The sequence below is a fragment of the Lontra canadensis genome, unplaced genomic scaffold, assembly GCF_010015895.1.
Source record: "Lontra canadensis isolate GAN:19392208 unplaced genomic scaffold, GSC_riverotter_1.0 scaffold91, whole genome shotgun sequence".
Taxonomy (NCBI): domain Eukaryota; kingdom Metazoa; phylum Chordata; class Mammalia; order Carnivora; family Mustelidae; genus Lontra; species Lontra canadensis.
The window spans coordinates 4,739,636-4,762,239 of NW_022631085.1; positions in this window are offsets into that span (position 1 = coordinate 4,739,636).

The window sequence follows — 22,604 nt, forward strand, 5'->3', positions numbered from 1 at the left end:
AAGGCTAACAAGAAGCAAGCATATCTGTTGCACAGAAGCTCAGAAAGTTCAAAAGAAAAAAAAAAGATGTGGGGAAGGACTGGAAGCAGGAAGGCCAGGTAGAAGTTTTTATACAAAAGTAAACCATGAAAAATCACTTTGCTATGCTTTTCCCTCCATAGAAAATTGCCAGTTTATTCCCTAGGGAGATACAGTCAGAGAGTTCCTAGATGAGATTTCCAGATTCAGATGAGGTTGGTGCAAAATGCTCTACTAAAAATAAGACACTAAGAAAAAAAAGTACTGAGCGGTGAGGCTTACAGTTTTCTTTTCCCTCTTAGCTCCCAGAATGTTGTCAGCCAAACTTAGACCACCCAGGTAGGAGAATGGAGAAGTCATCTCTGGGAACGTTGAACACCTGAAGAGATAATATCTACAGACATCCTGGCATTTAGGGGTACCCGAAAGAAATAGATCCTTAATCCTAGAGTGAATTCCACAAACTGACCAGTTCTGTCTGTAAACATAGAGCTGCTTACCAACATCAGTCAGCATCTTAGTGTCTTGATTGAAAGAAATCCAATTTCAAGTAGATTCATAATGAGTCAGGGAAACCTTCAGATGGTTAGAGATTTAAGGAAATCCTCTAATATAAAAGTCAAGACCTAAATAAGCAGAGGAAAGGGATGACAATAGCAGCAATTAATGTCCTCGTAGAGATAACAGATAACCATTCCATTTATGAAGCAAACAAGAACAGGATGCTTTAGAAAAGGAACTTAAAAGAACAAGAAGGAACTCTCAGAAGTTAAAATATGACATGATACTCACCAAACTGTAATATAGGAATGTGAAGGTAGAGTTGAGGGAATGACTTGAAATTTTAGAAATAAGAAGATGGAAAAGAAGAGAAGACAATAAGAGTATGAGAGGGCCAGGAAAAAAGGACAGAAAACAAGGAGAGGAGGAAAGTACTGACCCGTCAGACCTACGTAATGCGAATTTTCAATACGTAAGGGCATTTAGGTTTCTGCACAATGAATGAAGAACAGTTCCACAAGCTGGGCCACCTCAGTGTCAATTTCCAGAACAGCTGCTATAATCTTTATCAGTTATGAAAGCTTTCCAAGATTCAAGGAAATGCCCTTAAAAATGTGGAATTGGAGTGGCATTGGGATTTTCAGAAGTAATACTGAAGTCTGAGCGCCAGAATCTGGAAGACAATGGCAGGGTGCTGTCAGAATTCTGAGGCAAAAAATCATCTCAGGACTAAAATTGTACACTCATCCAAATGATTCATGAAGCTTGATAGAAAAAAAAAATCTTCAGACACACAACGTCTCACTAAGTCTTTGAGGCTGTATTTTTGAAAAGTACTGAGAAGGTGCTCTCCTAAACCAAAGGGATAAGTCAAGAAAAAGAAACATGGAATCCCACTTCGAGGCATTTCTCTGAAGGAAACGAAATCAATGTCTGGAAGAGACATCTGTGATCCCATGTTCACAGGAAGCATTGTTCACGAGATACGAAAATAATGCAGATGTCCAATGATGAATGAATGGATGAGGAAGTAAGTATGGTGTATACATGCGATGGAATATTATTCAGGCTTTAAAAAAATTTTTCTTTTCCGTTTCAGAGGTAGAGTTTCATGATTCATCCATTGCATATCACACCCAGTGTTCATTTCATCATGTGCCCTCTTCCATGCCCATCCCCTAGTTACTCCATCTTCCCATCCCCCACCCTCCTGCAGCCCTCAGTTTGTTTCCTAGAGTTCAGCTTTTCTTACAGTTTGTCTCCCTCTCAGATTTCACCTTATTTTATTTTTCCTTTCCTTCCCCTATGTTCATCTGCTTTTTTCCTAAATTCCACATATGAGTGAAATGACATGGTATTTGTCTTTGTTTGACTGACTTATTTCACTTAGCATAATACCTTCTAGTTCCCACATCATTGCAAATGGCAAGGTTTCATTTTTTTTTTAAGATTTTATTTATTTATTTGACAGACAGAGATCACAAGTAGGCAGAGAGAAAGGCAGAGAGAGAGGGGGAAGCAGGCTCCCTGCTGAGCAGAGAGCCCGATGCAGGGCTCGATCCCAGGACCCTGAGATCATGACCTGAGCCGAAGGCAGAGGCTTAACCCACTGAGCCACCCAGGCACCCGAAGGTTTCATTTTTTTGATGGCTAAGTAGTATTCTAATACACATACACAGGCACCCCACATTCATTTTTTAATTCATTTTTAATATTCCATTTTATTTATGCACACACACACACACACACACACACACACACACAAACTCACTCATCTTCTTTTTCCATTCATCTGTTGATGGACATCTGGGCCCTTTCCATAATTTGGCTATTGGGGATATTGCTGCCATAAACATTGGGATGTGTATGCCCCTTTGAATCACTATGTTTATATCCTTTGGATATATACCCAGTAGTGCCATTGCTGGGTGGTAGGGTAGCTCTATTTTTAACTTTTTGAGGAACCTCCATACCGTTTTCCAGAGTGGCTTCCCCAGCTTGCGTTCCCGCCAATGTAGGAGGCTCCCCCTTTCTCCACATCCTCGCCAGCATCTGTTGTTTCCTGATTCATTAATTTTAGCCATTCTTAAAAATTACAGAAATCTTGTTATTTTCAACAACATGGATGGAACTTGAAGCTGTTATACTAAGCGAAATAAGCCAAACACAGAAAGATGAATACCGAATGATCTCACTTGTATGTGGAATCTAAAATTGCCAAACTCTGGGACGCCTGGATGGCTGAATTGCTTAAGTGCCCCGCTCTTGATTTTGGCTCAGGTCATGATCTTGGGCTTGTGAGGTCAAGCCCCCTGTTGGGATCTGCACTCAAGGAGGAGTCTGCTTCTCTCCCTCTCCATCTCCTTTTGCCCCTCCCCCGCCCCATGCACACTCTCTGTTTCTCTAAAATAAATAAATTGTTGAATATAAAATAAAAGAAAATAACAGGCAAACTCTTAGATACAGAGTGGAAGGGTTATTGCCAGGGGCTGGGGAGAGAGGGGAAATGAGGAGGTTAAGGGGCTCAAATTTTCAGTTATGCATGATACTTAAATTGTGGAGATCTGTAGGCACTATACAGCATAGTGCCTATAGCTGACTGTACTGTATGGTGTATTTAAAATGTGCCTAAAGAGTAAATCTTACGTTAAGTGTACTTCCCACTAATGATGATGATGATGATGATATAGGGTGAGAGAAATCTTTAGGAGATGATGGATATGTTTATCGTCTTTATGATAGTGATGGTTTCACGAAGGTATCCCCAAATGCATCAAGTCATATACATTAAATACACAGAGCTTTTTATATGTCAGTGATTCCTCAGTTTTTTTAAAAAAGGTATATATGAAATTCAGGAAACTGAGACTCTGATTTAGCAGAGAGGCAAAGGGAATCTTCACGTTAATGGGAGGGATTTTCTGGGTCCTCAAGATCTGTGTAGCCAGTCTTGACAACTACAAATTATAAGTGGATAAAGGAAGACTCCTAGAGGGTTATCTTCAATTAAAATAATACCAGCAAATTTCTCTTTAAATATTTCTGATTGACACTCTTGTTTGCCCTCTCCCCTCTACTACTAGAAGTGGCTGAATTAGTGTAGTATAGGAATTCTGAAACTGACTGACCTATTTCCCTCCCTATCCTAGATTAGGAAAGCCAAAAAAAATGTTATTATTTCAAGCTTCTGGTTCCATGGACTCCAGGTCAACTGCCCACTCCTGAGATCATAATTCAAACATGATATTAAAATAATTCTTGGCTGCTAAACGCACAGGAATTAGAAACATCCCATATTCATTTAAAGGTATTATAGAAGATCAAGAAGTCATACTCTTGAGAATAAAATGAGTAGATTTTGGATTATCCTGGATTTAAATCTGAAGGTGTAACATTAATAGAATCTTTTAAAAAAATAAATCTAATAAATACCACTTAAGACTGAGGACTGGAAGAGAAGAAAACTGAAATCTATTGGTCTCCTACTATGTGCTAAGTCTTTGCTCAGCATGTAAACTCTACACAGTATTAAGATTCTTTTGTAGAAGTGATGAAGGTTTGGAATGCCTCCCCAAATCCTTCTATTAACTTCATTTGTTTTCCTAGCTGGAGGGATACTAATTCACTCCTTGTTAGGAATTCTGAAGCCATGGTAGGTAAGAGCCAAGTCAGAGATATGGCCAGCTGGAGAGATCATGATTTTCCCTGGAAAGTTGTGGGACGTGGGTCTTTTCCTTCACCCATGAAATTTCCATGTTTACTCATGAGTTTCTTTCTTCTTAAGTTTTAGAGCCTGCAGTTAATCTTGTCTGACTAAAGGGCCTGTACTTGACTTACTGTCATTTGTAATTATATAAAACTTACAGTAAAAGCACTGACCTCTCCATAGTTTTATTCTTATTGGCTCTGTTTTCTCATGAAGCAGGATCACCATATCAGCCTTGAGCTCTCAGCCTCTAGACTTTTCTATGAGGGAGAAGAGATAGATGTGACTTACTTTAAACCACTGGTATTTTGCATTTCTGTTACAGTCCAACCTAATTGAAGTCAAAAGTAATTTAAGTCCTTTCATTCACAGAATATCCTATTATTTTATTCTTTTAATAAATATTGAGAACCTACCCGATGCTGGTTTCTGGGGACAGAATGATGAGCAATGAGAAACACACATTAATGGAACACCCATTAGGAGATATCAAAGAAATAAAATTTGCTCTTCAAGGTAGTTAGGTCTTATCTTGTTAACTAATACATAAATGTAGAATTTTTAAAAATCATAAAAGCAAAATGAAAGCAGGGCCACTGTGGGAGTGAGATGTAGGGCAGTGAAGCGATTTCAGTATTAGAGAGCCCTAGACATTCAGGGGATCGATAAAGGCTAGAGCTATAAAGCAAGGTTGAATAGGGGAGTTGATATGACAGATTGCTTCCTTTCTAATTTTGCCTCAATTTTTGGGTCCACTGACAGGGGCATCCAATGCCAAGTGTGAACGAAGCTTTTGCATTCCACTTGGGTACCATTACCTTTTCTCTTTTAACTTGTCTGAGACATTTTGGGAAGGAAGAGAAGGGCTCATTACCTAGGGATCCTTGAACAGCCAGCCTATTATACAGTTCTGGGAGTGCCCATAGAGCTCATCTTTGATTGCTAAATAGATGAGATATCACAGGTTTAAAATAACTTCATACCACCAAGGGTCACTTCAGAAGATGTTCTCAGCTGAGAGCTGCCATTCATCCTATGGTGGGAAAAAAAAAAAATCCACAAAGCTATTCGTAGCACAGGAATAAAGGCAGATGGAGAGAAAGAGCTCAATACCCAGCATCTCCATCTAAAAATAGCTACTGTCAGGGTGCTCAGATGGGGGTCACCTCAGGGAGGGAAAGAAATGGAGTCAGGAGGAAGGCAGGCGGAAAGAACAGGTAGCGGCCTCGGGTTCCTCATGTTCTCCTGGAAGCTGATTGTCCTTTGATCATTCATTCTTCAGATGCTCATTAACCATTATGTGCCATACACTGTGCTACACACGTGGGAAAAAATAGTGCAGACAGACATGGTCCCTGCTCCTATGGAGCTCACAGAGAAGCAGAACATGAAATAGACCAGGGGGAGCCTGGGAAGGCACAGAGAAAGGCAGAGAACACGGGCATTTTTGGAGTGTTCATGATCCTCTTGGTTAATCCCCACAAAAACGATGAAAGACATCACTATTATCACTATGTCCATTGTAGAGAAGGAAGCCAGGTCTCGGAAATGTAGGTAATCACCCAAAACTGTCTGCTGAGTAGTAAGAAACAAAAACACAATTTTCACCTGGGTCCGTGTGACTCCACTGTTTAAGCAATCGGTGCTTACGTGAATGCTGCTTGGTTTATCACCAGTAAGGGTCTGTCCTGGGCTGGCTTCCCTCTGAAGCTTCCCCCACAAACATTAGCTCCACAAGCATTCTGGGAGTATCCATACTCATTTTATTATTAACTATGATGAATGTTATTCTATTATTATTTTTTTAAATTAATTTAGAGAGAGAAAGAGAGAGAGAGAGAGTGCAAATGGTGGGAGGGGCAGAGGGAGAAGGAGAAAGAGAATCACAAGCAGACCGGGCTCGATCCCATGAGCCTGAGGTCATGACCGGAGCCGGAATCAAGTCAGATGCTCAGCCATGAAACCACCCAAATGCCCTTACAATAATTACTATTAGGAGGAGGAATCTGCCACAATATATATAAAAAAAAAAACATTAAAAATCAAAGTCATGGGGCACCTGGGTGGCTCAGTGGGTTAAAGCCTCTGTCTTCGGCTCAGGTCATGATCCCAGTGTCCTGGGATTGAGCCCCGCATCGGGCTCTCTGCTCAGTGGGGAGCCTGCTTCCTCCTCTCTCTCTCTGCCTCTCTGCCTACTTGTGATCTGTTTGTCAAATAAATAAATAAAATCTTTAAAAAAAATCAAAGTCATATAGAAATGGCACTAAAAAAGTTTGGGTTATGCTTTTTGGATGCATTTTATGGCTATAACGTAGGAGTTGGCAAACAGCTACTAAGAATTTTTACTACTCTCAGTCCGTGGTGTGGATCTTTGTTTCGTTTTTTTGTTTTTTCCCTGATGGCAACAGGATGGGACAGATTTTAATAATTTGATCAAATCAGACATATCCATGCTATTGGAAAATATGGGCAATGAAGTTCTAGCCACTTTTCTAAGGGCTTTACCTTTATCACCTCATATAATGCTCTCAACGTTCCTCTGGAACACATCTTAACTATTACTAGCGTCATTCCCATCTTACAAAGGAAGAGCATCTGCCCTCAGTGAGGGTACATAATTTCCTCCTGACCACACGGCTGGCAAATGGCAGAGCCAGGATTTGAACTTAAGAATTTTTCACACCAGAACTTAGCGTGTGTTTTTCTTTCTTTCTTTCTTTCTTTTTTTTTTCTTACCTCCCTCCAATGGAAAAGGAAGGTCCTCTGCCTTTGATCTAGCTGTGCTAATCAGGAATTAAACAGTAGTTGCAGAATAGTATTCTGGGAAGCACCTTTAAAAAATAAAAGATTAGGGGGTGCCTGAGTGGCTCAGTGGGTTAAAGCCTCTGCTTTCGGCTCAGGTCATGATCTCAGGGTTCTGGGATCGAGCCCCACATCGGGCTCTCTGCTAGGCAGGGAGCCTGCTTCCCTTCCTCTCTCTCTTCCTGCCCCTGCCTACTTGTGATCTCTCTCTCTCTCTCTATCAAATAAATAAATGAAATCTTTAAAAAAATAAAGTAAAAGATTAGGGCATCTGGGTGGCTCAGTGGGTTAAGTGTCTGACTCTTCATCTTGGCTCAGGTGGTGAGATCAAGCCCTGTATGGGGCTCTGCGCTGGGTGTGGAGCCTGCTTAAAATTCTCTCTCCCTCCCTCTGCCCCTCCTCTGGGTCTCTAAAAATTGAAAAAAAATAAAAGGTCAGTTGCTCTCTGGTCTTATTATTCACACTTTCACATTTGAGCATCTCAGAGGGAATTGAGCTTACCATCCACTTGGACTTGGGAATCCCTGAGTCCAGGTGACCACAGGGATCCCTGTGGGGTGCCCGTTGATTAGATACTGGCTTTCAGGGTCAGCAGAGCTGTGGCTCCCAGAGACTGGGGTCTTGGACGTGTCATTGACGTGTCATTGACACCATCCAGTGCGGGGGGCGGGGGGGGGGGGGGGGGCCCCCTGAGTAAAAGGGTCTCACCCCCGCCTGGTAGAACCCTTTTTTTTTTTTCTTTCTAATCTCCAGAAATGATTTTCCCTAAATGCCTTGAACAGGTTAAAGCAAAGTTAAGGCATTTCACTTCCACTTGAGTTTCCCCCCAACATGCTTCCCTTGTTGGTTCCCAGACACGCCCCAGATCAAGGTAATCCCTGCGGAGGTCTGTTGGACAGACCAAGAGCAGGGTTACACCAACCTCACAACACTGGCTACGTGTTAAGTGGTTCATATTTGCTCCAAATCAGGCAAATGGGGATGTTTTCTGGAGAAAGATTAAGAAAATAAATCTGGACTCTGTGAAGAATGAGGGGAGCCACTGCTGGGAAGGGGAAGCTTTTATTCTGAACAGAGGTGTCACTGAAAGAAAGAAAAACCTGACCCTTTTTAGACGTTGAATAAGAAATGAGAGCTTTCTGCAGACCCAAAAAAAAAAAAAAAAAAAAGTCTTTGTAGTTTGCTGGGAATATAGCTAAAAAAGGTGCAGAGGATACAGAGGAAACAATGGAGAGAAAGAGAAAGATATGAGATTAAAGTAAAAGTGGGGGGGGGAGAGGAACAGAGAGACTATAAATATAAACATGAATGAATATGACAAAACCAGGTCTTACAGAACCTACCAGAAGCAATTAGTTTATCCCCCCCCCCCCTTTTTTTTTTTGCTGCTTCTGTTTCCCCCTGGGCTGCTTAGGGCCATTCACACAGCCATTCCAGCCAGACTTACCCTACTTGGACACCGCCCAGTGTTCCTGATTGTTTCTACCTGTTGTCCTCTTTCCCGGACCACACTAGCTGGTCCTGAACATTTTAGAACAAAGGAAAGTGCCTTGAGGGTCAGGGAATATGGGTTCAGATTTCAAACTGCCATACCTAGGTAATGTGACCTTGGGCAAGTCACTTCTCTTTATTAGGACCAAGTGTCTCCACCAGTAAAATGAAGGAATGGGGTTAGATAAAATCTATCACCCTTTTTGCTGTGAGGGTCGGTGGGGCTATTTGGAGGGCCACATAGCTCCTGTAGGTCTCTGCTCCCTGATGGCTCCGGTGCCCCTGCTAGTGTCCCAAGCCTCCTCAAACATCAGAATCACTTGAAATGTTGGTACAAGATTAAAAAACAGACAAATAAACCCAGCCCCCTGTCCCAGTCCGCTGCTTCAGAATCTCCGGGGCTGGTTCCTGGAAGTGGGGAGAGACATCAAGTTTCCCAAATGAGTTTTGTTTTCACGGAAGTTTGGAAAATAAGATGCTAACCTAATTGGGTGTCATGGCTGATACGGTTTGATGTGCTGTTTGTCCTAGTTAAAATACTTACATTTTAAAAGAGGCCTCCACTGTGTCTCAACCTGAAGGTTATTAGTGTTAGTGAGAATAACATAGGGTAGGAGGAAGTGTTTATTTTTTATTTCATTTTTTTAAAGATTTTATCTATTTATTTGACAGATGGAGATCACAAGTAGGCAGAGAGGCAGGCAGAGAGAGAGGGGGAAACAGGCTCCCCGCCGAGCAGAGAGCCTGACTCGGGGCTTGATCCCAGGACCCCAAGATCATGACCTGAGATGAAGGCAGTGGCTTAACCCACTGATCCACCCAGGCACCCTGGGAGAAGTGTTTACTGAAAGCCTCCCTAGTGCCTGGAAACAGTTAAATGTCTGGTTCTGTCACTAGCTATGTGAGCTTGGTCACACAAGTAAATTAACTTCTCTATGACTCAGTTTCCTTGTCCAAGATCTGGGTAAAAATAGTACCTACTTGCACTAGAAGAGTGTGTTGGCCATTGTGATCGTTATATGGGTTTAGCACGGTGACTGGCACATAATAAGCACTCAGCATATATTCTTTCCAGTGGACCCTAGGATCAATATCTTGTTACTACCATTTTACAGATCTGGAAAGTAAACTCCTATGGGTCAAATTCGTCACCAAAATGGAGTTTAGAGACAATTTGTAAGTGATGCAAGTGGATTTGAGCCCAGCTCTATGGCACCCCTCAAATTTCCGTTCTTTGGTCTATACCATTCAGTCACCTACAGTAGCTAAGTGGTGAGCCAGTCCTGGCTTCCTTGGATCACTGGTAAATTCAGGATTCTATATGATCAAAGTGGTTGTTGAACCTAGGGGGATGGTCCATTTCTGTTGGTTAGAATAGACTTTAGGCTTTCAGATGGCGAGGGATCTTCCTTCGTTGTCATGGTTTTGCGCGGGAGAGTTGTTCTGACTTGTCTTTTCCTTTGGAGGATTCCTAATTCGCCATATTCCCACCTGACTGGCACAGCTGCATCGGGTTTGATGTGCGTTTCTAGTTTGATCTCTTATCTATGAGATGGAGTTTCCACATACAGGTCAAGAAGCAGAGTTTTCATGTGTCTGATAGCCATTTGTTTGTCTTCATTGGAGAAGTGTCTGTTCACATCTTCTGCCCATTTTTTTATATGATTGTCTGTTTTGTGTGTGTTGAGTTTGAGGAGGTCTTTATAGATCCTGGATATCAACCTTTTGTCTGTACTGTCATTTGCAAATATCTTCTCCCATTCCGTGGGTTGCCTCTTTGTTTTGTTGACTGTTTCCTTTGCTGTGCAGAAGCTTTTGATTTTGATGAAGTCCCAAAAATTCATTTTCGCTTTTGTTTCCTTTGCCTTTGGAGACATATCTTGAAAGAAGTTGCTGTGGCTGATATGAAAAAATGTTCATCATCACTAGCCATCAGGGAGATTCAAATTAAAACCACATTGAGATACCACCTTACACCACATAGAATGGCCAAAATTAACAAGACAGGAAACAACATGTGTTGGAGGGAATGTGGAGAAAGGGGAACCCTCTTACACTGTTGGTGGGAATGCAAGTTGGTGCAGCCACTCTGGAGAACAGTGTGGTGATTCCCAAGAAATTAAAAATAGAGCTTCCCTATGACCCTGCCATTGCACTACTGGGTATTTACCCCAAAGATACAGATGGAGTGAAAAGAAGGGCCATCTGTACCCCAATGTTTATAGCAGCAATGGCCACGGTCGCCAAACTGTGGAAAGAACCAAGATGCCCTTCAACGGACGAATGGATAAGGAAGATGTGGTCCATATACACTATGGAGTACTATGCCTCCATCAGAAAGGATGAATACTCAACTTTTGTAGCAACGTGGACGGTACTTTAGGAGATTATGCTGAGTGAAGTAAGTCAAGCAGAGAGAGTCAATTATCATATGGTTTCACTTATTTGTGGAGCATAACAAATAGCATGGAGGACAAGGGGAGTTAGAGAGGAGAAGGGAGTTGAGGGAAATTGGAAGGGGAGGTGAACCATGAGAGACTATGGACTCTGAAAAGCAATCTGAGGGTTTTGAAGGGGTGGGGGCTGGGAGGTTGGGGGAACCAGGTGATGGGTATTGGAGAGGGCACGGATTGCATGGAGCACTGGGTGTGGTACGAAAACAATGAATACTGTTACACTGAAAATAAATTTAAAAAAAAAAAGCAGAGTTTTCCATCCCAGACGATGATGTTTTGTTTACTTTTTGGGCCTGAAACAGGGGTGGAGGTTTGAGACTCCTCTGTATTCATAACCCATGGTCACATCCAGGCTGAGAATTTGCATACTCTGTGAACATCGCTCTCATCCCATCCAAAGTATCTCACATCAGGGGCAGTGGGATGGCATGCTTGCTGGGCTCAGCTGCGACAACTCATATTTATAAAGTGCTAAAGACTGAATGTTTGGGTTCCTCCCCCCAATTCATGTTAAAGTCTTAATCCCCAATATGATGGTATTTGGAGATGGGGTTCTAGGGAAGTAATTAAGGTTAAATGAGGTTTTGAGGGTGGAGCCCTGACCCCTTGTAAGAAGTAGTATCTTTTTAAGAAGAGGAAGAGAATACATATTGCCCAGGAAATGTGTATTTCCAAGCATAAGTTGGCCATCCCATATCATCCGAAGAATAGTATGGAACTTGCTGTGTTCCATACTCTAGAACTCAGAGCTCTAGAACTCTTAAACTTTTAGTTGGGGGATCAGAAAAAAAGCTTTTGAAAGAGGTACATTTGGTAGCAGCATAAAGCAGAGCAGAGCTTTTAAACTGGGAATTATGGGGCTGGACTATTCCACAAAGACATGGACTTCTTTCGGTCTGTGTGTTGTCCTTTAATTTTTTTGTTCGATTAAAAACAAACCCCAAATGCTGTTTGACCTTGGGCAGTTCACTTCTCTGAGTCTTGGTTTTCTTACGTGTTAAAATGCTTGCAGATTTGAGGACTAAATGAGATTACGTATACAAAGCACAGAGCACAAAGCATGGCCCATTCCAGGTGTCTAGGCAAAGGTGGCTTCTATTTTTTTTTTTTTAAAGATTTTTATTTATTTATTTGACAGACCGAGATCACAAGTAGGCAGAGAGGAAGGCAGAGAGAGAGGAAGGGAAGCTGGCTCCCCGCTGAGCAGAGAGCCCGATGCGGGGCTCGATCCCAGGACCCTGAGCTCATGACCTGAGCTGAAGGCAGAGGCTTTAACCCACTGAGCCACCCAGGCGCCCCGAAGGTGGCTTCTATTAATTTTACATAGTAAGTACGTTAATCAGTGTGAATTTGCTACCATGGAGAGTGTCAGACCTTTTCACTTGGTTGATTTATAGTGAATCATTTTCCAATTTGATCATTTGGAGAGTGTTACTGATGGATTATCCAATCCACATAATGGTCAGGTACCAGCCCAGTACACCCACACACCAGCTGCCATGAAGGCTTGATGTCCTCCAGATGTCATTTGGAGAAGCTGCTCCTTCTTTGAGTGACAGCCCAAAAGCTGTGATGACTTGCCTTGAGGAATGTTGGCTTGCCTACCGCTCACTGCCTTGGTCTGTACTTGGTGTCCAAGACTTGCCCTACCTTTGGATTTCAGACAGTAATTCCAAGAGTAGTAGACATCTCATGGCTGAAATCCTTTGAGAGTGGGAACGACAAACAGAAGTGGGATCATGAAAGGAATGCACAGCTTGCCAGTGTCCTTTGCATGGGAACCATCACTGGCATGCACCTGTGTGGTGATTGGCTCTTCACTCCTTGAACTTCTGTCCTCCAGTATAAGGTCCTTCAGGTTAGAATCCATGAGCTACTCCCCTTTGTATCTCTAATTCTAGCACAGGACCTGGCACAGGGGCAGGGCCTAGGACAGGTACTTGAAAATGTGTATGAATAATTATTTTTTTAATTTTTAAAACCTTTTTAAAAAAAAATTTTATTTATTTATTTGGGTGAATGAGAGAGCGAGAGAGCGCATGAGCCAGGGAGGAGGCAGAGGCAGGGGGAGAAGCAAGCTCCCCTGACTAGGGAGGCTGACATGGGGCTTGATCCCAGGATCCCAGGATCATGACCTGAGCGAAGGCAGACACTCCACTGACTGAGCCACCCAGGCGCCCCAATTTTTAACATTTTTTATGAAAAAATTTCAAATGTGCACAAAAATAGAGCCATTGTATAATGGACCTTCAGGTACGAATCACCCAGCTACAACAATTATTAACATTTGCTACTTTTGGTACAGCTGTTCTCCCCAGTTTTTTTTCCGGAATAGCTTAAAGCAAGCAAGATACAGCATTTCACCTATAATTGCTTTAGTATGCATCAGTAACGGATGAGAAGCATGGCTGTAATATTGTTGTCACACCCAAATTTAACAGTAATTTATTATGTAATACCTATGATCGGGTTTATATTTAAAATTCTGCATTTGTCTTAACATTTCTTTCTTCTTTTTTTAAATTTAATGTAATTTTTTCAGTGTTCCAAAATTCATTGTTCATGCACCACACCCAGTGCTCCATGCAATCTGTGCCCTCCTTAATACCCACCACCAGGCTCACCCATCCCCCCACCCCTCTCCCCTCCAGAACCCTCAGTTTGTTTCTGAGAGTCCACAGTCTCTCATGATTCATCTCCCCCTCCTATTTCGCCCAATTCACTTTTCCTTTCCTTCTCTTAATGTCCTCCATGTTATTCCTTATGCTCCACAAGTAAGTGAAACCATATGGTAATTGACTCTATCTGCTTGACTTATTTCACTCAGCATAATCTCCTCCAGTCCCATCCATGTTGATACTAAAGCTGGGTATTCATCCTTTCTGATGGCTGTGTAATATTCCATTGTATATATGGACCACATCTTCTTTTCCATTTATCTGTTGAAGGGTATCCCGGCTCTTTCCACAGCTTGGCTGCTGTGGACATTGCTGCTATAAACATTGGGGTACATCCATCTGTATCTTTGGGGTAAATACCCAGTAGTGCAATTGCTGGGTCTTAGGGTAGCTCTCTTTTTAATTTTTTGAGGAATCTCCACACTGTTTTCCAAAGTGGCTGCACCAACTTGCATTCCCACCAACAGTGTAAGAGGGTTCCCCATTCTGCACATCCTCTCCAACACTTGTTGTTTCCTGTCTTGTTAATTTTGGCCATTCTAACTGGTGTAAGGTGGTATCTCAATGTGGTTTCGATTTGAATTTCCCTGATGGCTAGTGATGATGAATATTTTTTCATGTGTCTTTTGGCCATTTGTATGTCTTTTTTTTTTTTAATATTTTATTTATTTGTCAGAGAGAGAGATCACAAGCAGGGGGAGCAACAGGCAGAGGGAGAAGCGGGCTCTCTGCTGAGTAAGGAGCCTAATGCAGGACTTGATTCCAGGACCCTGGGATCATGACCTGAGCCAAAGGCAGTTGCTTAACTAACTGAGCCACCAAGGCATCCCTCCTCCCTCTCCTCCTCCTTTCTCCTTCTCTTCCTCTTCCTCCTCACCTTCCTTGTCCTTCTCCCTCTTCTTGGCCATCGTTTGAATGCCTCTTCAGCTTCATCTTAGAATACTCAGCTATATGACTCATTCAGTGACTCTCAGAGTGAGTTTATGACTTAGGCATATGTTGGCTTTGTTCTGTACAGTCTGAGTCAGGATATTTCAGGACCTCAAAGTTAAGGATTTCATCACAGTACACATGATACACATATTAGTGAAAGAAAGCTTGTGCATATCTGTGAATAAAAAGGAAGACTAAGACATTTCTGATAGAAACCCGCATGCGTGTGCACACGCAACTCATAACATAACCTGTAATTCATTTCAATCTGGCACTAACTACCCAGGGTTAACATCAGATCCCACAAGTTCAAGGGTAAGGTCCCCAATAAGAATGCCCTTACTCCAGACCCCAGCCGCAAGTAGGAGTGCCCAGCCTGCCTCCACTTCTGCACAACCAGCTACAATTTCAGGGCTTCCAACTTCTTCATTTCAGTAATTCCCTGGAAGCATTCACAGAACTCTGGCAAATTCTATACTTACAGTTACCATTTTGATATAAAGTGTACACATGAACAGCCAGATGAGGAGACAGAGTGGCAGGTTTAGAGAGGTCCTTAATGCAAACAGAGCTTCTGTCCTCTGCAGACGGAGTGTGCCTCTGTCCCGAGACATCGATACATTCCTGCAACTGGGGAAGCTCCCTGGTCCTTGGCGTTCAGAATTTTTTTGGGCCCATTTGATTGAGTCATTGGCTGCAAGATTGAACTCAAGTCTTTTCCTCTCCAAAGGTCAGGCAGCTGTAAGTTCCAACCTTCTCATCATGAGATTGGTTCTTCTGGTGACCAGAGACATTTTTTTTTTCTTTTCTTTATTATACCACCCAGCTTATTCTTGACTGAATGTTATTTTTCCTGGTGAGTATTGCTATTACAACCCTGTCTTGTAGGTGCCTAGTGTAACAGTTCGCTATGAAACATGCTCTGTTATCTCTTTGTACTCAGATGGGTCTCAGCCTCTTTGGGTCTAAGAAGAAAATGATGCCCACGTCCTTTGTATGTGGGCTTCACCCATGGGGGCCTTTTCTCCCACCTTGGTTCTTTTCAGGATGAGGCCAACTCCATTTCTGCTCGTATGTAAAATATGTGTTGCTGTGATTGGATCTGATAAATGAGTGTGGAGTCAAATTGAAAAGTTTAGGAAAGCTCTGAGGATATAAAGATTGAGGTATCAGGAAAGTACTCTAATTTTTTCACCTACTAGTAATTTTACTATGTAATTTCCCAGGAAAAAAAAATTACATTGTCTTCACATCTGCTATTTTGTTTCTGTCAGTAATGGTTAAGGCTAGTGACATCTTTCAGTCAGCTGGGAAGCTCTCAAAAAATTGCTTGGATTCAGGCCAGACAGTTTCCCCCATTTGCCTGGATTCAAATTTAATTGATTCTAATAAGTTGATCTGGACTGGGCTTTGGGCATTGGTGTTTTTAGAAACATGCCTAGGTGGGGCGCCTGGTGGTTCAGTGGGTTAAGCCTCTGCCTTCGGCTCAGGTCATGATCCCAGGGTCCTGGGATGGAGCCCCGCATGGGGCTCTCTGCTCAGGGGGGAGCCTGCTTCCTCCTCTTTCTCTGCCTGCTTCTCTGCCCGCTTGTGACCTCTGTCAAATAAATAAATAAAATCTTAAAAAAAAAAAGAAAAAAGAAACATGCCCAGATAGTAGTGTGAACTCCTAGTTTCAATGCCAATGATTATGTTTGGAAATATTTATACATAAATGTATATATATGTGATATATATACAATTAGTATACATTCATATATTTCCTTCTCTCTTAGTTGACAGGACCTCAACATGACACCCCACTTCTTAGCTTCTCATGCCATTCTCTAGTAAATACTGTTATCCATTAAAACCTATCAGTGCTCCATGGGGAAATGGTTGATTCTAAGACTGGGGAAGAAATACACAAGATAAGCCCAGAGCGGCTGGGGTGCCCGAAAGTGAGGATGTGCTCAGAAAAAAAATCTCAAAATGAGAAGGATATGTCAAGGGCACACAAGAGTCCATTGACAAGCACTCCCCATGACCATGGCAGGAATAATTTGAGAAACAAAATAATAAAGGAGTATCGGATCATTACCCGAAGTAAAAAATAAGTATCCATCCAGCTGTCCATGTTGAGCTACAAAAATACACTTGATCTTAGCCAAAAATAGTTAAATAAATGGGGGACCAGACATATCTCTTATGCAGAATTCCAAATAATTATGTAGATGGTCCCTCTTCAAGGAAGGGGAGTCTCAGACCCCACTCTTGAATGCGGATTTTACATAGTGACTTCCTTCCAAAGAGGAAAGTGAGAGAAAGGAGAATACAATGGCTTTACAGTGGAGAAACCTGGAAAATACTTATCAGCCAGGTGACCAATGTTTATATCAAGAATATCTTTGGGGTGCCTGGGTAGCTCCGTCAGTTAAGTGCCAGATTCTTGGCTTTGGCTCCAGTCATGATCTTGAGATCAAGCCCCACATTAGACTCCTCTCTGAGCATAGAGTCTGCTTAAGACTCTCCCTCGGCCTCTCCCCGATTTCCCTCTCTAAATTAAAAAAAAAAAAAAAGTGTCCTTTAAAGCATGTACCCTTGATATTATGGCACATTACCTCTCTGTTCTTCCTTCTATAAACCCTCACCCCCAGTCTAATCATGAGAAAAACATCAGATAAATCCCGACAGAGGAACATTTTACAAAATACTTGACTAGTATCCACAGTGCCACAGTCATTGCAAACAAGATATGTCTGAGAAACTGTCACAGCCCGGAGGAATTTAAGGAAAAAATCCTAACCAAGTGTCTCATGCTATTCTGGAAGAGAAAAAAGGGCATTGGGCAAAAGCCAAAGAAATATGAAGAAACATGGGCTCTGATTAATAATAATGCATCAATATTGGTTCGCTAATTGTGACAAAAGCACCATATTAATGGAAGATAGTATTAAGGAGGTCTTGGATATGGGGGATAGAGGGACTCTACTATATTCACGATTTTTTTTTATAAATCCAAAACTATGCTAAAATGGAAAGCTTATTAAAGAGAACCTACCCAATTATTTTCTTTTTTCTTCTCCCTTGCAATTCCCCAGACTAAAGGAAAAGAAGAACGTGATCCATTCTGCAAATCCATTACTATGCAGGGTGCTGCTTAGGTAAAAATTGGATTATCTAACTGTTAAAACTAAGGTGTGACTTTCTAATAAGCTTAACATTTTCCAGTGGTATTTACATTTTAAACTAGGCTCTTATTTACTCAAATCTCAAAAAATAATACCCAGGAGATCTTTCTGAGCTGAGCCTTTTTGATGCTCCGTATCTGTGACTTCCATAAGTCATCCATACAGAGAGCAACACCACAAAATTATATTCCCAGACTTCCCAACAGACTTCTGAAGTCTGCATAGACAGATTGACGGCCTTTGGTGCCACTGCTCAAAATTTCAAAAAGTTAAACCAGTAGAGACAAAGCGTGGGTGCAGTGGAAGGATCTTGGCCACCCAGAGGGAATTGCGTTCTGATTCTGATGCTAGTACTTGTAGCTATGGGACCTTGTTCATGCTGCTTAATTAGTCTGAGTGCCAGTTTCCTTACTTAAACAGAGATAAATATTGATAATGGTGCCTAAGTGACAAAATACACGTAAAACACCAAGTACGGTGCCCAGCCCATAGGAGATTAAAAAAAAAAAAAAGATTATTATGGTGCTGTTGTTGTCATCAATCATCATCAACGCTTCCTTTATTTTCAAGCTGAGTAACCAGGAGCAAATTACCAGCATCCTTCAGCTTCAGTTCCCTTGCATAAAATGGTGATAAAAAACACATATTCCATATAAAGTTGCTATGAAAATTTAAATGAGGTTAATGCTTTTACTGTGTCTTCTTGTGCTATAGCACTGCTGCGTCTATCTCTGTCTGCCCATCATCCATCCATTTATCCATCCATCCATCTTCATATATGTCTGTCTATCTATCTTTAAGGTTTAAATGAACAGACTCCAGATTCACCTAAATGTAGTTAACAAAACAAAGCTAGAAAATTTCCCATACAGGAATTTGTAATTGTTTTTAACAGTGGAGAGGAATGAGTTTTGGAAAGGCTCAAAGGCCTTCTTTGATATTCATGTGTTCCAGATAAAATTCTCAAATAATGCATATAAATGAAGGAAGCTTAAACCTGCAATAATTAAAGAAGAAAAAACTTATTGGTTTTGAATAATATTGAAACTGGGCGTTTATTACATTGCCAGGCCTTGAGTTTCGTGCACAAAATAAAGCCAAGGCCAGGGAGGTTACCTCTTCTTAAAGGTTACTCCTAATTAATAATTTGTTGAATTAAGAAATTGTTGGTACTTTCTTGCTTGTGGCACTGAGGCCAGCTGAGAAATCATTAATAATTCTGGATGCTTGGAAGCCTGAAGCCAGGAATAGTTCTCTTACTTTTCAGTGCTCTCACACTGTGATAACAAACACAGTGGTTAAATATCCTTTGTTATCCTGGTCATCCCACTCTCCATTGGCATAGACTTAAGACCACGCACTGCGTCCTCCCTCAGGCAACACAGACCCAGCTTCCTCTCGTGTGCAACTGCTAAACAGGCAGATTTCATGGTCAGATTGTCTGGTTTAGTCTGACTCTGAGATCTTTTGGATTAAATGAAAATCAATCATAGAACATGGAGGGATGGGAAAGAAGAAGGGGCCCCATTATTGAATCCTGAGCAGTGCTGATCTTTGGAGTCAAGGAGAGGAAGAGGAGTAACAGCTATAGAGGCATAACCAAATGTTCTAGAAGACCACAGATCCCAGCTCTTAAAGCCAGTCTTGTCAAGTGCCATTGAGAGACTGAGTAAAATAAAGACAAAAACATGGGTATTGAGGTATTGAGTTTGACAACATGACGGAGGTCATTGGTAATAGTGGCCAAAGTAGTCTCTACTGGGGAGGAGAAGGGGAGGGAGCAAAGGTGGGGAAATGAATGGGATATGAGGATGTGGGTGAAACCCATGCCTTCATTTGTGTTTGAAAAATTTCTTTCTCTTTTTTTTTAAAGATTTTATTTATTTATTTGACAGAGATCACAAGTAGGTAGAGAGGCAGGCAGAGGGAGAGGAGGAAGCAGGCTCCCTGCTGAGCAGAAAGCCTGATGTGGGGCTGGATCCCAGGACCCTGGGATCATGACCTGAGCTGAAGGCAGAGGCTCTAACCCACTAAGCCACCCAGGCACCCCTGAAAAATTTCATAATTAAGTAAAAGAAGGAAAAACATTTCTAAAGCTACCATCAAAAGCTGTACAAACACACACACACACACACACACACACACACACACACCCCTCCCTCCCTCACATTTCATTTAAAGAATGACATAAAATATGAACTCGGGTCCATAGGATCTTAATATTGTCCCACCCTGCCCTGCCCCATATTTCCATGGCACTACACTATAGTTCTGCCCAAAGTAACCCCTGTACAACTTTTCCCTTTCAGATGCCTTAGTGATCAATCATTTACATTTTACTGCTTTGCTACTCTCCTCCTGAGACACCATTTTGAGGTCCAGACACGACTTTGAGGTGAACACTATCTTCCCTTCTTAGGAGAAATTTACTCTCAAGCCTCATTCTATGGAAGAGCAGGGTCTTCCTTTCCTTCTTCCATGGCCCTTACCTGACCATATGGTAAGAGCAAAAGGTCCAAGTTCTTTCTGTGGTCTACAGGACTCAGTATGACCAGCTGGCTCTTGGTCCCTCTCTAAATCCCTTTCACCACTTTTCCCCCATCGTAGTCCTCCAGCCATATTGGCTTCCTTGCAGGTCCTCAGACATACAAATATCTGCCTCAGGGCCTTTGCGTCTCTTCTCCCCTTTATCTTGAACATCTTTTCCCCAGTAGTCATATGGTTCACTCTCTAACTTCATTTGGAACTCTGCTCAGGTGTCACCTCTTCAGATGCCACCTTTCCTAATTTCCCATGCTAAAAGCGTGCCTCCTGTCACTCTACCTCTTACTCTGCCTTTGTATATTACTCATCATACTTAGAGCTCCCTGATGATTTTGTTTATTTAAATTTGCTTATTGCCTATTTTCTTTTATTCTTTAAAGATTTTATTTATTTATTTGAGAGAGAGAGAGAGTGAGCATGAGTGGGGGGGAGGGGCAGAAGATGAGGGAGAAGCAGACCCCTGGCCAAGCAGGAAGCCCCACATGGGGGCTGATTCCAGGACCCTGGTTTTTGGAGGGTGGATGGAAAGTTTGTTCTTAGTTTAAAATGCAGGTCAGAACCCATGTGCTATAGGGTATTTTCTGGTCTAAATGTAGCTTTAGAGGTCAAAATATGTTTCATTAGGAAGGGGACAGAAATAAAACTTTTTAAAAATAGTTTGCTCTCTTCATTTTTCTTACTTTTTCATTTTTTAAAATATAATTTAATTTCTCTTTTTTCACCTTCCTCTTTGAGCTTTCTATGTCAGCCCTTCCTAAAAATCCAATATGTATTATATTTGCTCCTTAATTTATTAAAAAGTTTTTGAATTTTAATTCTAGTATAGTTTTCATACAGTGTTATGTTAGTCTCAGGTGTACAGTATGTGATCTGGCAATTCTATACATTACTCAGTGCTCCTTATGATACGTGTACTCGAATCCCCATCAGCTGTTTCACCCATCCCCCACCCACCTCCCCTCTGGCATCCATCAGTTTGTTCTCCATAGTTAAGAGTCTGTTTAATTTCCTTTCTGCCCGTGGATGCCGCCGAGTAAGCATCATTAAAGTCTCCCCTCCCACCGCCGTCATGTCTAAGTCAGAGTTTCCCAAAGAGCCTGAACAGCTGAGGAAGCTCTTTGTCGGAGGTCTGAGCTTTGAAACAACCGATGAGAGTCTGAGGAGCCATTTTGAGCAGTGGGGAACACTTATGGACTGTGTGGTAATGAGACACCCAAACACCAAGCGCTCCAGAGGCTTTGGGTTTGTCACATAGGCCACTGTGGAGGAGGTGAATGCAGCCATGAATGCAAGGCCACACAAGGTGGATGGAAGAGTTGTGGAACCAAAGAGGGCTGTCTCAAGAGAAGATTCTCAAAGACCTGGTGCCCACTTAACTGTGAAAAAGATTTTTGTTGGTGGCATTAAAGAAGACACTGAAGAACATCATCTAAGAGATTATTTCGAACAGTATGGGAAAATCGAAGTGATTGAGATCATGACTGACCGAGGCAGTGGCAAAAAGAGGGGTTTTGCTTTTGTAACATTGGATGACCATGGTTCTGTAGACAAGATTGTCATTCAAAAATACCATACTGTGCATGGCCACAACTGTGAAGTAAGGAAAGCGCTCTCTAAGCAAGAGATGGCTAGTGCTTCATCCAGCCAAAGAGGTCGAAGTGGTTCTGGAAACTTCGGTGGTGGTCATGGAGGTGGTTTTGGTGGGAAGGACAACTTTGGTCGCGGAGGAAACTTCAGTGGTCGAGGTGGCTTTGGTGGCAGTCGAGGTGGTGGTGGATATGGTGGCAGTGGGGATGGCTATAACGGATTTGGTAATGATGGAAGCAACTCTGGAGGTGGCGGAAGCTATAATGATTTTGGCAATTACAACAATCAATCCTCAAATTTTGGACCCATGAAAGGAGGCAATTTTGGAGGCAGAAGCTCTGGCCCTTACGGTGGTGGAGGCCAATACTTCGCCAAACCACGAAACCAAGGTGGCTATGGTGGTTCCAACAGCAGCAGCAGCTACGGCAGTGGCAGAAGGTTTTAATTACTGCCAGGAAACAAAGCTTAGCAGGAGAGGAGAGCCAGAGCAGTGACAGGGAAGCTACAGGTTACAACAGATTTGTGAACTCAGCCAAGCACAGTGGTGGCAGGGCCTAGCTGCTACAAAGAAGACATGTTTTAGACAATACTCATGTGTATGGGCAAAAAAACTCGAGGACTCTATTTGTGACTAATTGTATAACAGGTATTTTAGTTTCTGTTCTGTGGAAAGTGTAAAGCATTCCAACAAAGGGTTTTAATGTAGATTTATTTTTTT